Source organism: Triticum urartu, chromosome 5A (genome assembly GCF_056163025.1).
Source record: "Triticum urartu cultivar PI428250 chromosome 5A, HENAU_Tu73, whole genome shotgun sequence".
NCBI classification, from domain to species: Eukaryota; Viridiplantae; Streptophyta; class Magnoliopsida; order Poales; family Poaceae; genus Triticum; species Triticum urartu.
Genome location: NC_141877.1, coordinates 366,688,382 through 366,702,528, shown reverse-complemented (window position 1 = coordinate 366,702,528; position 14,147 = coordinate 366,688,382).

Sequence of the window (14,147 nt, the reverse complement as noted above, 5' to 3'; positions counted from 1 at the left end):
GAACATTTTGTGCTGTTCCACTAAAATTAAGCTGACATCCCTGTGGATTTCGTATTTATATGTTGCAAGAAAACAAAGACACATCAGCACACACATGAATATTGGCCCCAGTGTCAACCCACCAATCGGTGGACTAACAAACTGAAAGTACGGTAAACAGATTACCATATCCAGATGCCCCATCATTGTTGCTTAGAATGATATTGACGGACTTGGAGTCCTATCATGGCTTCTTGTACTTATTTGGGCACTTTTTGCCCAGTGCACTCCATGTGTTGTAGAGTTGCCTATGCTCTCTGCAGACTAGCCATGTCACCAGTGTCTACTAATACTCTGTAAAGCTTCTCGATCATTCCTTCTATAATGTAGCGCAAACAGTGACTGCTTCTTTCTGCAAAGTGGTAAAACCAACTAGACCCACTAATGCAATAGTTTGCCTTAGACACATTGGCTCCTTTTGTGCAGTTCAACTAAAATTAAAGTCGGAATAAAACCGAGATTTAATTTTGATATCCCTGTAAGCAACAATAGGTATAAGGGAAACAATTACTGAGAAATAACGGTTGATGACTTGTACTTCCAGAAGAAAAACATCTACTGATCTACCTTATCTTAATGGGAAACAAAGTAAGCGAGTAGCAATTCTCCATCAGTGTGATTCATTCATATTAACCGAGACATTATCTTAACAATGCCTTGTTTCAACATGTATAAAGAACGACAAAGCAGAAAAGTACCATTCCTAAAACAATGCGACTGATTCATTTTAACCGAGACATTATCTTAACAATACCTTGGTTAAACATGTAGAAAGAACTACAAAGCAGGATAGTACTATTTGTAAACACTGTGACTGATATATAATAACAGAGACATTATCTGAACAATACATTTCTTAAACATGTACTCCGGCCGATCCCTAACAGAAATGGTACTCCCGCCGATCCCTAACAAGTGGTGCAGTTTTGAACTAAGATTCAGTAGTTAATTCTAAGGAAAGTCGATACTGAAAGTCGGTACTGACCTTTCAAGACCAAAATTTGAAACAACTCGTGAGGAAGACCTAAAAGAGATCTCAACACATATATGGAAATCCGGTCTACAATAGCAACAAGTCGAATAGATATCCCTGTTTTAATAGAGGCAAAAAGGAATCAATTACTCACCAATAAAGGAGGATGAAACATGTGGCCACAAATATGGTAATCCCGCCAATCCCTAACAAGTGTTGCAGTTTTGAACTAAGATTCAGTAGTTAATTCTGAGAGTGGCATTGCTTAATTTTACCAGCGGCATTAGATTAACAAAAAGCATAAACAGTTCCAGGGGAGAGTGGGCGCAACAACACCATGTGTTTCCATCTACTTATAAAGGGGGTGATGCAGAGTTTTGTTGTAACAAAGAAACAAGCATCATGTCTGGGTTGGAACATTTTTTGCCCACTCAATGGTAAAAGACAGCAGTTCAATAGCTTCAATTCAACATTTATTCAAAACAGTACCAATACAAGTAGCACAACATCTCAAAGCACGCTGCAACATCATGTGGATGAAAGTCGGTACTGACCTTTCTTGACCAAGATGTGAAACAACTCGCGTGGAGGACTTGAAAGAAATCCCAACACATATATGAAAATCCATGATCTCCTTTTGTGCAGTTCCACCAAAATTAAGCAAAGTCGCCGGCGTGCCATTCAAGTTGAACTGCACAAAACACTCTTAAAACATAAGTGTTTCGCGTAGCGAAGCAAAATGTTGCAATAGCAACAAGTTGAATAGATATCCCTGTTTTAACAGAGGCAAAAAGGAATCAATTACTGGCAAAATAAAGGAGGATGAAACATGCGGCAACAAAAATAGTAATTCCGCCAATCCCTAGCAAGTGTTGCAGTTTTGCACTAAGATTCAATAGTTAATTATGAGAGTGGCATTGCTTAATTTTACCAGTGGCATTAGATTAAAAAAAGCATAAACAGTTCCAGGGGAGAGTGGGCGCAACAACACCATGTGCTTCCATCTACTTATAAAGGGGGTGATGCAGAGTTTGTTGTAACAAAGCAACACGCATCATGTCTGGGTTGGTTCCATTTTTGTTCACTACTTAATGGGAAAAGAGAGCAATACAATAGCTTCAATTCAACATTTATTTAAAACAGTACCAATACAAGTAGCACATCATCTCAAAGCACACTGCACAATCATGTGGATGAAGGCCTGTACTGACCTTTCGTGAGACAACCAACATAAAATACGAATCTACCAACACGAATAGGAAATTCAATCTCGTTTTGTGCAGTTGCACTGAAATCAAGCAAAGTTGCCAGTGTGACATTTAAGTTTGCTATAACAACAAGTTGAATAGATATCCCTGTTTTAACAGGGGCAAAAAAGGAAACAATTACTGGCCAATAAAGGAGATGAAACAAACGGCAACAAAAAGAAGCATCTAACTTATCTTGATGGAAAACAAAGTAGGACAATAGCATTTCTAAAACGGTTGCATTGATTCATATTAACAGAGACATTCTCTTAAAACAACATTCATTAAGAATGTAATTTACTTTTAACAGTGGCATTGCTTCAATTTTCCAGCAGCATTCTTAGATTACCAACAGTAAAATAGTTGTATGGGACATGGGACATGGGAAATGCCAGGACCATGTGCGCCCACACGTATAAATGGGTGATGCAGAGTATGGAGCCAAGCAGCATATCTGCATTGGTCCCATATTTGTTCTCTTTGAACCTTTTTCCTATGTGAGGGCAGCATATCTAGTCCCGCACAAACTACCCGACCCCTAGTTTCTTTCCCTTTTCAACAAAGAGATCAGTTCCTTATAGACGTGTGTACTGGGTTACCCCCTTTTTTCCTTTTTGACCAACAAAGCGGCTGGGTAGCCAGTCTATACTACTTTCCCTCCCTCCTTTCCTCATTGAACCACATCCTAGATTCATGCTCCACCCCACTGCACCCTTCTTTCCTCTTTGAACCAAGACCTAGATTCGACTACAGAATCGAAAAAGATCCGCATGCAGCTAGAGCAATGATAGTTTCAAAGAAACTTATACCTTAGGGTCGTCGGGATGTGGCAAGGCGTGCGGCGAGAGGCCCGATCTGCCCACACCACATACAACAGCGAGGAAGAAGGGGTCGGTGGTCCTCCCGCACAAGCGCTGGGTGAAAGAGAACAACGCAGCCGGCAGTGGATTGCCTCCCTCGCCGAAGCCGATAGAGTGAACGCTGCACTTCCTCCCCTTCCCGGTGCGACGGGATCCGGATGCCTCCTTCACCAGTTGTGAGGGGGGAGAGAGGGACAGAGGCCAACGCAGTCTTGTTTAGATCTGGTGAAGAGGGTGACTGGGTGAGAGACTGTGATTATAGCATACCTAGGAAAGGAACACTGAGCCTCCAGCGTGTATATATATATGTAGTGCGGCGAGAGTGTGGAGAGTGCAAACTCTAGCGAACAAGCGTTGAGGCTCCAGCTTATATAGTACTACATATATATTGTAGTATGGAATGAGCTCTGGTGCCTTAATTGCACCTGCTTTTGGCTGTATGGTAGGTGGGCCAGCCACATTTTGGGCCCACCTGTCATAAACCCAAAGGCAGGTGCACTAAGTCAATGAAGCTGCGTCCATATAGTACTCGTGTATACTACTAATATATAGTGGAGTTGTTTTCTTATTCTCTCCATAACAATCGTTTTAAGTTGTGTAAGTACGAAACGGAACTCTTAATTTAACATGCTAGTGAATAAAACTACTACTTCCGATGAACTAACGATCCACGCGTCCTGGTCGTACTTCTTGTCTGGGGCGTGCGGTACACTACCCTCTCTTAAGTGAACAACCACACATGCGCCAAATTACCGGAAACATGTGAGAGTGTGTACAAATAAAGAATTTTAATTTCAATTATCGGAAAGGTTTGAGAGTATGTACAGTTTGCCCTCTCTCAATAATTATGGTTTGTTGTGTTCGACCTAAACTTGGTCAAACTTTACAAAGTTTGACTTCAGTCAAATCTAATATGCGGAGTAAATAAAAAATGGAGGGCCACTACGTCCATCCGAGTTTTAGTCCACACAATTTTTTAATCAAAGTTAATAGTTGGACAAATAAAATTACAGGGGAGCTGAAGACAAAGTTGTGAGAAGGCTTAGAAATCAATACAGAACTTATGCTCTTAGTACCAACGTCGATCCTACTTCGAGGAAACATTTGGTTCATAGCCAATTGTGTGATAAAATTGCACCAATGTGAAAGATGACTGCGTCTCCAACGCAACCAAGCAAAGAGCACTGATGGAAGACAACTTGTTTTTCGTCAAAAATCGATCTGCTTCACCAGCCGACGCAACCATGAGGCGCAACCATGAGCATCGATAGGTCATCATGGTGATGCGTCATCCATTTGGCATCAAGTTTGGGTGAGGCACCTATGAAGTTCAACAAATCCTCACTACGGTCTGTTTCTTCTCATTAATCAAGATCGAGGAAGGAAGAACCACGTGGCAGAGGACAGTGAGGTGGAACAACAATGGCCATCCAATTTTGTGCAGTTCCACTAAAATTGAGGAAGACATGTCTGGGTATGGAGATACGCATCGTTGTTTGCAAAAATAAAAAAAATGGATATAGTGTTGTTACTTTGTTTTGGCAGTGGTACAATATTAACAATGACATCTCAATTGTCAATAAGAATTAATGAAAAGTACACCAACAAACAGAAGCATCATGATTATCTTGATGGGAACTAAACCAGGATACCCGGGAAAAAAGCATTTCTTCATTTAACCAGTGATAGTATTAGATTAGCAACAACAATAGGAGCATATGGACAATTACCGCACAACCACCATGTACTTTTTGTCGAAACAACATGTATACCTCCACTGAGTCATAAATCAGGACAACTTTTTGAGTGGCATTTCCTCTATAATAGTAGGTGATGTTGGACCAGCCGATGAACCCTAGCTACTATACATGGGGAGCTGGGGAGTAGTCGCATAGAAGAAAACCCGCATTCAGCAACCTGGGGAGCTGGACAAGTACAAGAAGTTATACCTCAGGTGGGCGAGATGTCGCTTAGGCGGGCGGGCGGGATCTGCCCACACGACGGCAGTGAACAAGGGCGCGGAGGACCTTCGACTGTGCCAGCGCCGGCTCTGAGAGGACGGTGCGCATCGGCTTCCTCCATCGCCGACGGCGACAACGTCAACGTTGCACCTCCTCACCTCCTGCAACAGAAGAGATTCAGCTGGATCTGTGACCACCGGTGAGGAGAGAGATAGAGTGGACACTATCATCTTGTTTTGATATGGAGAGGGTGAGAGAGCGAGACGCGAGAAACCCTATCAAACAAGAGGCTATATATACAATGGAGTAAAAAACCTCCATAGCAGTGGTTTTAAATAGAATACGCGTGTTCCCAGAAAAAAGAAACAAAAACTGGCGGACAATTTTTTAACGTATCAAGAAAGAAAACTCGATCAAAAACACGCCCCCGCTTCCAGGTCGCGAGAGTCGTCGCGCACACACACATAGACATAGACATGCATCTGAGGATGGCTGGGTAGAACTGAATACGGATGGTTCCTTCTTGCCAGAGAACGGAACTGCTGGTACATGCATGATACTAGGGATCATGGGGGTGCTATAATTTTCTCTTCATGTAGAAGCTTGTGTTATTGCGTGAACGCACTGGAAGCAGAATTGTTAGCCATCAAAGAGGGTTTTTCGCTCACATTGCAGTGGAGTAATCTTTTTTTGACCCACACACTGTAGAACAATCGTTCTACGGTAAATTATATTAATATAATGAAGTACATGGGGAGTCTAAGCTCCAAATATCAATATCGAGACCGACTGCCTTGAAGCTACAAATATGGTGAGGATTAGGAATGAAGATCTTGATAGATCTCGGTTTGGTTTTTTGGTGCGTGAGATTAGATCGCTCATGGCACTCCGAAATACTTGTATTGCTCATGTTCGACGAACCAACAACATTGTCAGTCATACTTTAGCTCATTATGGTAGGATTAGTGGTCGTATCGCTGTTTGGCTAGGTTCAGGCCATGATGGCATTGTCGAACTTTGTAACTCCGAGTGTAGCCTGGCTACGTGAGTAATACAAGTTTGTTCCCGCAAAAAAAAGACATAGACATGCATATCCGTGTTTACGTAAACTTCCATCTCTATCTCCAATCATATTTGTCCAACTGGCACATTATTTACGTTGTTAATTATATACGCAGCAATATTAACATACACAATCTCTTGTTTGCAGGCATGCGGACTACTGCCACGCCCACTCCTGACCAACCCGAACCCTCTTCATCACCCGCGCGTGCTTCCCGCCCGAAACGGTCAGTGCCGCATTCATGCCTGGCCAGAGCGGACGCGACCTCTCACTGGCGCCGGCATTGAAGCGGCGCACCGGCCGAGAGAGCGTCGCCCGCGCCGCTTCCCGGTGCACGCGACTGCTCCGTGTTCAAAGGTTGCAATAGCCGGCCACAACATGCATGTATAAAGTTCATGGGAGTCCGTGCTACAGCTAGGTATCCTCCCCCAACTCGTCAATCTCTTCCAGTAGTGCTAGTACTCCATGGCGCGATCCATCGACAAGCAGGCGGGAAAGTTATCGTATACTTGGTTTGCGGTGAGTGGCATGCCGAGCGACCGTGTGGGGTCGAGCCATGGAGGAGGGTGAGACACGAACGCGACAGGCATGATTTAAACGTTGGTTTTGCTCGATGGCGCGATCCAACGAAATGAAACGTTAGTTTCTCTCCGTTTCCATTTTTTGTTCGAAAAAATGGGAACTTTCCACTCCATTTCATTCCTACTCCAAGGTTGCCCTGTTACAACACTCCATTAAATACAAAGTAAAACTAACACGCATGCTGATGCATCTCAATGATTCACAGATCATAGCCAATATTTACTTCACAACTAAAGACAAAAGTTGTGAGAGCATCTACAAAACAAAAACTACTGATGGGGTCACTACGACTTAAACCCTAAACCCTAAACAAGATTTAATTTCCTGGCGAGGTAGAACCTGTCGACGGAAAGACGGCTGGCACCCTCGGATCATACGATGCTTTTGTGCAGTTCCACTAAAATCGAGCTGAGCACCCCTGATGGCAAAGATATTGAAGAAGTGTGATTAGAATAATAGTACTGACACTAGTTCATGAGACATAAACTCATCACAAATAGAAGCCGGTAGAAGTAGAGAAAGATCGACATGGAGATGGAGCTACGTGGGGAGCTGCGGCAGTGGAGCAAGCCGGCTCCAAAAGGAAGATGTACTACCTGGGGCGTCGGGCTATAGCTAGAAGGGCGGTTGGGACGCGACATCAGCCCATACCACGGAGACCCCCGATTGGGACGCACCGACTGTGGGTTTTCTCCCTCGCCGACGTCGACCGCGACTACGCAGAACATTGTTCCCTTCCCCCAGCGGCGAGATCAGGCCGGATATGTGACCAGTGGTGTGGCCACCGCCGTTCTATGCTTGTGAAGAGAGCAACCCAAGCAAGCAGGCTTGTAGCTTAGGCTCCTGCTAGTGTATATAACTATATATAGTGGTTTTCTTTTTCTCTCCATATCAACCATTTTATATTGCGTACGTGTCATTGAAGAGTGAAAGATGGTTGCTTCTTCCGACTAACTTACTGTGTGATTTGACTGCTCCTTAGTGCCCCCTACATGTACCCCCCTACGTGTATGACCGTTCCTGAGTCTCACTTGTACTTATCTCTATTTTCTTGCATGACACGTGAGTAGACAGGATGCGCATAGAGGAATTTTGTTACTGCACGTTGTTACGTAGTACTATACTACTAGTACCTACTCCCTCCTTCCAGTTCACTACTGGTACTCCCTCCATCCTGGCTTATTGGTCTCCTTTGTACTCAATTCATGGGCCCGTTTTCCTCAAGAAATTGTCTTTACCATGATATTAATATCGGGAATGCATGCGTGAACAATGAATGATTAAACCTTGCATGCAACGTTTTGACAAAGCATTGACTTATGAACATGTGAATGTAAGGGACTACAACCTCGTGCATGCATGCAGCAGTCACACATACACATGGACGCAAAAACGCGCGCGACGTCCTAATGCATGCATGTCCGAGCACACAATGAAACACACACGTTCGCGCTCAAGTTCTCAACCTACACGTGTATGCACACACATACTCAGCCAGGGTGAGCTAGTGACCGTATAAACACCGGAAAATGTATATATTGAGCGCAATGAGCGTATTATGAAGTCCACTGACCATATTTTTACAAATATACAGTGACAGACAGTGTATTTATCTCATTTGAAATTAAGCCATATTAACCGGAAAGGAGGCAGTATGGACTAGCATTACTTTGCTGTGTCCCGTTAACTTGCCGAACGAGAAGTTTGCGGGATGGGAGAAGCTTACGCGCGGTGGCTCACAGGAGAAGGAGAAACTTTTGACTAATGCAAGCTCTCCCTCGCTCAGGCGGTGGACGTGCAATAGTTAATTCGGTGTCAGATTGCCAGAAGCATACACTATACTAGTATTAGTATTATTGTCCGACTTCCCGAAGAGGCGAACAGCCTAGCGCAAAGTTTACCAGTACTAGTACCACTACTATAGAGGTATGCACTACACTATACTAGGAACCGTATGGAGGAGAGTCTGCACTCTTATTATATTTTAAAAATATGATAAAGCAATCTTCAACACATTTGGTTCTCTTTGAGGTTTCTCGCATGTGATAATGGAAGTTGATTGCATGGAACACTCGCCACAATTCTCGCTTAATTCTGGCTCAGATCCTTTTACAAATAGGAGCGCTCGGTAATATTTCCTCTTTTTTTGTTATTCAGCATGTAAATAGGTTAGCAAACATTGCAGCCCATCTTTGTGCGAACCATGCTTGTTGCACTTTGAATGTGGCCGAGAGCTGGCTTGATGAAACACCTCGCTTCACTACAAAAAAAAGACACATCTGTGACATTTTGGGCCGAACGAATTTTTTTTCTGTCATACATATGACACTTCTATGACGATAATTGTGACAAAACCCGGTATCATCATAGATGTGGTGGGCTCCTACTTCTATGACAAAAAATATGACATAAAATGGGCTTTTCGTCCTGGGCGGGCCGGAGACGCAGCTGCATGACATTCTTTGGGCCGTCCATGACGAAAAGAACCGTGGTAGAAGCGAGGGCGAGGAAAATTTCGGGGAGTTCCTGGTTACGGTGGGAGGTCGGGGGCCGAGCGATGCGCGTTTCTCACGTACACGTACGCGCGTGTGTGCGAGGCGTTGGCTCTAACTGAACCCGAGCGAGGCGTTGGGCTCTAATTGAACCCGAGTGATTGCACTGCAGGCTACGCGTTACTGAACCCGAACGATCGATCGATGGCTGTTAACTGAACTCGATCGAGCGATTCCTTCGCTACTACTGCTAAATGAAGCCGATCGATGGGATGAACAGTGAGCATTGCAGGGGGGGTTGGATGAACAGTGAGCGGTGGCGTTGCCTCTGGATGAACAGGACCCCGTGGTGTGGTGGAGGGCTGGATGAACAATAGACGGTGGAGGGGTGCCCGTGGAGGGGTGGATGAACAGGACCCCGTGGTGTGGAGGGCTGGATGAACAGTAGACGGTGGAGGGGTGCCCGTGGAGGGGTGGTTGAACCGGACCCCGTGGTGTGGAGGGCTGGATGAACAGTAGACGATGGAGGGGTGGTTGAACAGTAGTCGGTGGAGTAGCGCGCGGTGGAGGCTGGAGGAGGTCGACGGTGGAGATGAACAGTATCCCGTGGAGTCCCGTTTTGCGGTACGCCACACCCCTCCTGATGAATAGGACCCCCGTTTCGACCATAGCGCTCCAACACAAGTCCGTTTCGTCCATTTTGCGGTACGCCACACCCCTCCCGATCAACAGGACCCCCGTTTCGACCATAGGAGGTCCATTTCCTCCATTTTGTGGTACGCCAGACCCCTCCCGATGAACAGGATCCCGTTTCAAACGTGGCCGGTCGAACACAAGGCCGTTTCCTCCGTTCTGCGGTACGCTAGGCCTCGCTTCCATCACATGTTCCGTCCAAGCCCTCCCGATGAACACGACGCATTCCGTTGCCTCCCCATGAACACGACGCATTCTGTTGCCTCCCCATGAACCACGACGACGATGCTGTTTCTCTGTTCCGACCCAGCCATTTACACGAGCCCTGGCCGTACGTATGCGCGAGTAGGCGTTCGAGACCCCGCCCGTATTTACACATACGTGGCCGTATTTTCTTTCTTGCACCCTGGCCGATGTACGTACATGTACATGCTACGTGCGCGCCTCTACTACGACACGTGTGCACCTCTACTACGACACGTGCGCGCCTCTACATCGACCAGTATGTACGTACACATTCGCGACCAGAATGACAACGCTACGTACGCTTCGAGCAGGTGGGTCCCGACTGTCAAGCACTTCCTTGCCTGCGAAGATGTAGCTGGTGGGTCCCAGCAGTCAGGGGGCAAATCGTTTTTTTGCCCGGACGCACTTCCTTGCGTGCGAAGGTGTAGCTGGTGGGTCCCAGCAATCGAGGGGCTGGTGGGTCCCAGCAGTCAGGGGGGCGAATCATTTTTTTCCAAACGCACTTCCTTGCGTGCGAAGATGTAGCTCGTGGGTCCCAGCAGTCAGGGGGCGAATCATTTTTTTCACGAAATACGATGGCCCGTCCGGTGGGTTCCCGTTGTCAGGTGGAGGAATAATTATTTTGCGCGTAATGAGGAGGCACTTCCTTGCGGCTGCCGTGGACCCAGCTGTCAGCCTCTGCACGTACAGTACTCTTCCGATGGAAGTCGGTCGTTGACCACGTTGACCACGCCGCGCCGAGAGCACCAGTGCGGTGGTTTGGATACGGCGAGGCCTAGGAAGGGGACGACGCGGAGAGGAGTACAAGGGTTCACTGGTTCGGCTGCGGTGTGAGGCTGCCGTCACCGCATAATAACAGGGGGTGTGGGTGAGTAGAGGGATGGCCTGGCCAGCGGTGGGAGTAGTACGGGGCGGTGAGGCCTCCGCGGCATCACAGCCGGCCACTGGAGGCAGGAGCACGCGACACGACCGACGCTGCTTTGAGCGGCTGGAGCAAGAAGACCAGAGGTTGAAGAAGCACTACGGCCGTTGGATGGACATCGTACGATCACTGCAGCTAGAATCGTTTATAATGACTAAGTTGACAAAGCCCTTGGTACGCGTCAACTTAGTAGGCCCACAGCTCGGATTTGGCAGAGAGCATATAGCCCATTTGCGATTTGTAAGAATGTACAACCCATTTTTTTAATTATAATGGAATTTACTACAACCCATTTATAGTTTGTTAAAAGTACATCCCAACTTCTAGCTAGGACAACGATTAATAATTTCAAACAACCGCTCAAAACAGAATTAAAAAAAAAATTCCCGCATTTTGATGGGATCCGAAATATTTTTATCTGAAATTTCTAGTCAGGTTAAATATAATTTCAAAATAAAGTTGTATTATGTTAAAATCCAACAAAATATTGCGCGAGCAACAAGTAATGAAATTAAAATTTTCAAATTCCAAAAATAATATATTTTTCAAACTAATTATGTGTTTGGTGCATAGTAACTGTCCATTTATTATAATTACATCCCATTTATTATTTCTTAAAGTCCATTTTCTTTTTAAGCCTAATGCATACCTCCTAGAAAAGTTTGCTGCCCAGCGGGGCAGAGAATAATAAGTTGACCCGGATATTGTGTACAACCGCCGGCCCAGTTGCATTGCTGATGTTGAAAAAAGATATTTTTTATACACACATTTAATTTTTTTTGTATAGATAAGGAACATTTTTTATACACACATTTAACAATTTTTAAATACATAATTAACACTTTTTAAAACATATTTTTTAGTCAGCAGTGGGCCCACAGCAAGAGGAGGAGGTCACAATACACATATTTTTTAAATACATGATTAACACTTTTGCAAAAACAATTAGGCCACAGCGAGCCAATTAGCTCCAGTCGGCCCATAGTGGGCCGACATGACCCAATCAGTCCACAGTGGGCCGACAGTCGGCCAGCTGTAGGCTGACTGGAATCCAATCGGCTTGCTGTGGGCCGACTAGGCCCAGTCGGCCTGCAGCGGGCCGACGATGTATTATTTTTGAAAAAAATTTACCCAGCGTAATATTTATGAAAATTATTTTAAAAATGTATTATTTAAGAAATAGCAAAAAAAGGCCTGTGTAGTACAGTACAACCTAACATGGTTACTCAGCCCACATTCAGCGACGCCGGAAAGGCCCAAACAAGGCTTGTGTATAACTTTTTGAAGTCACTGAGCTCAATTAATAACTTAAGAAAAAAGTTAGATTATAGTGGAACCTAATTAAAAGCTGTCACGAGCAAATAAATAATTCAATGGGTCCCACTTGTGCGTGTGCGTGTGTGTGTGTGTGTGTGAGAGAGAGAGACCCATCGGCCGATGCTCGTAAATACATCTTTCGGCCATATGCATTGCTGATGCTCAGTAAAAACTTATATAGTTGACACAATCATATAGAACATCATAGCACACTGAACTTGCATACAAAAATTTCACGCAGGCGACACAATCAGGATGGAAGCAGTGGATCGCTACGGGAAGGGCTATGTTGAAACCAACGAAGTCGTACATAACGGTTCATCGTCTTCATCAATGACGGGGAAATATCTTGAATGTTGTGCAAAGAAAACAGACAGACAACACAATAAGTTCTCCTAGCACATTAAGTTGACGTACAACCCTTTCTAAAAAAAGTTCAAGTACAAAATTAGAACAGGTCACAATCAAATGTACTGGCATATCAGTGCTTCACACCCATAGCTCGGATTTAACTAGTATCTGACAAGATTCAGTTGTTACCTCAAATTAGAGCACATCCAGGCAGCCAGCCCTGCCTCTTCTCCCAAAGAAGCAGTGGCCTCCGCCGCGTGATGGAGTAGGCCATGTGCCATCCATCGTTCCGAGCAACACGAGGAAAGTCTGACGTTGACTCCTGTAATGGACGTCGTCGACGGACCCTGGCACCAGCGGCGGCAGGACTTCGATTGATGGATTGACCACTTCTTCGACATGCACGAACACTCGATACAGGTACATCCCTAACGTGGTCCGCGGCGGCCTTGGTGGCGACGAATAGTACAACCCCGGTTCCTGCACCGATATCTCAACACCATTCACCTTCGGTATGGTGGATGGCTTCTTCATCCATGCCATAACCGTTAGAGCCCAGCTGTCTGGAGGAACAAACATACTTACGAGCTCACCTCCAAGGTCGTTGATAAGCTCGTTCATGGACTCACTGTTCCAAGCACGTCGAGGCATGCCGTGGAAGGTAAGCTTTGTTAAAAACTCAAGCTCAGAGGGCACCGAGCCCCATCCTGGGTGCCACCGATCAAAGCTCACCAGCGCGCCATCGCAGAAAAAACGCTGGGAAGATTCAAACACACGACTGCAGTCGAAAGTTGTCCGGAACCTGACGAAGAAATCAGTCGGTGGCAGACAGACTTCGACAAGCAAGTCACTTATTTGGATGCTGTGCGCAATGCCAAGAGCTTTGACAAAGTCATCCGGCGAGACGGGAGGCCGGTCGCCGTTGATGGTTACCATCAGCACTTTGCCGGCAAACTGGTCGTCAAACGCCGCCATGCCACTGTTGAGCGACAGCACGCAGCGACCGAAGGCAGGACGGACCTCAGGATCTCCGGCTCGGAGATCCGCGTTGACTGGCGACATGATAGTGCGCTTGAGTACAGGGAGTACATGAGGGGGATTTGGGGGAACTGGAGTAGGAATCAAGATTCTCGAGGTGGGGGAGGGGCGGGAGACTGCGGATGAAAAGGTAGCGTGGATTTCGAGCACGCGCCAATATGCTCTCGGCGCGCAAGCGCACGAAAACACCGGTGGCGCCCACATGTCGGCCTAAGAGTCCTTATTCATTCTTTTTTGGAGAGCCCGACCTTTTTTTTCAGGATCTTTTGAGAGCCCGGCCTGAGAGTCATAATTGACCTGTTTGGCATTGCGTTACTACTCGGCCCATATTCAACGACACCTCACTGGCTCAAACAAGTGTAC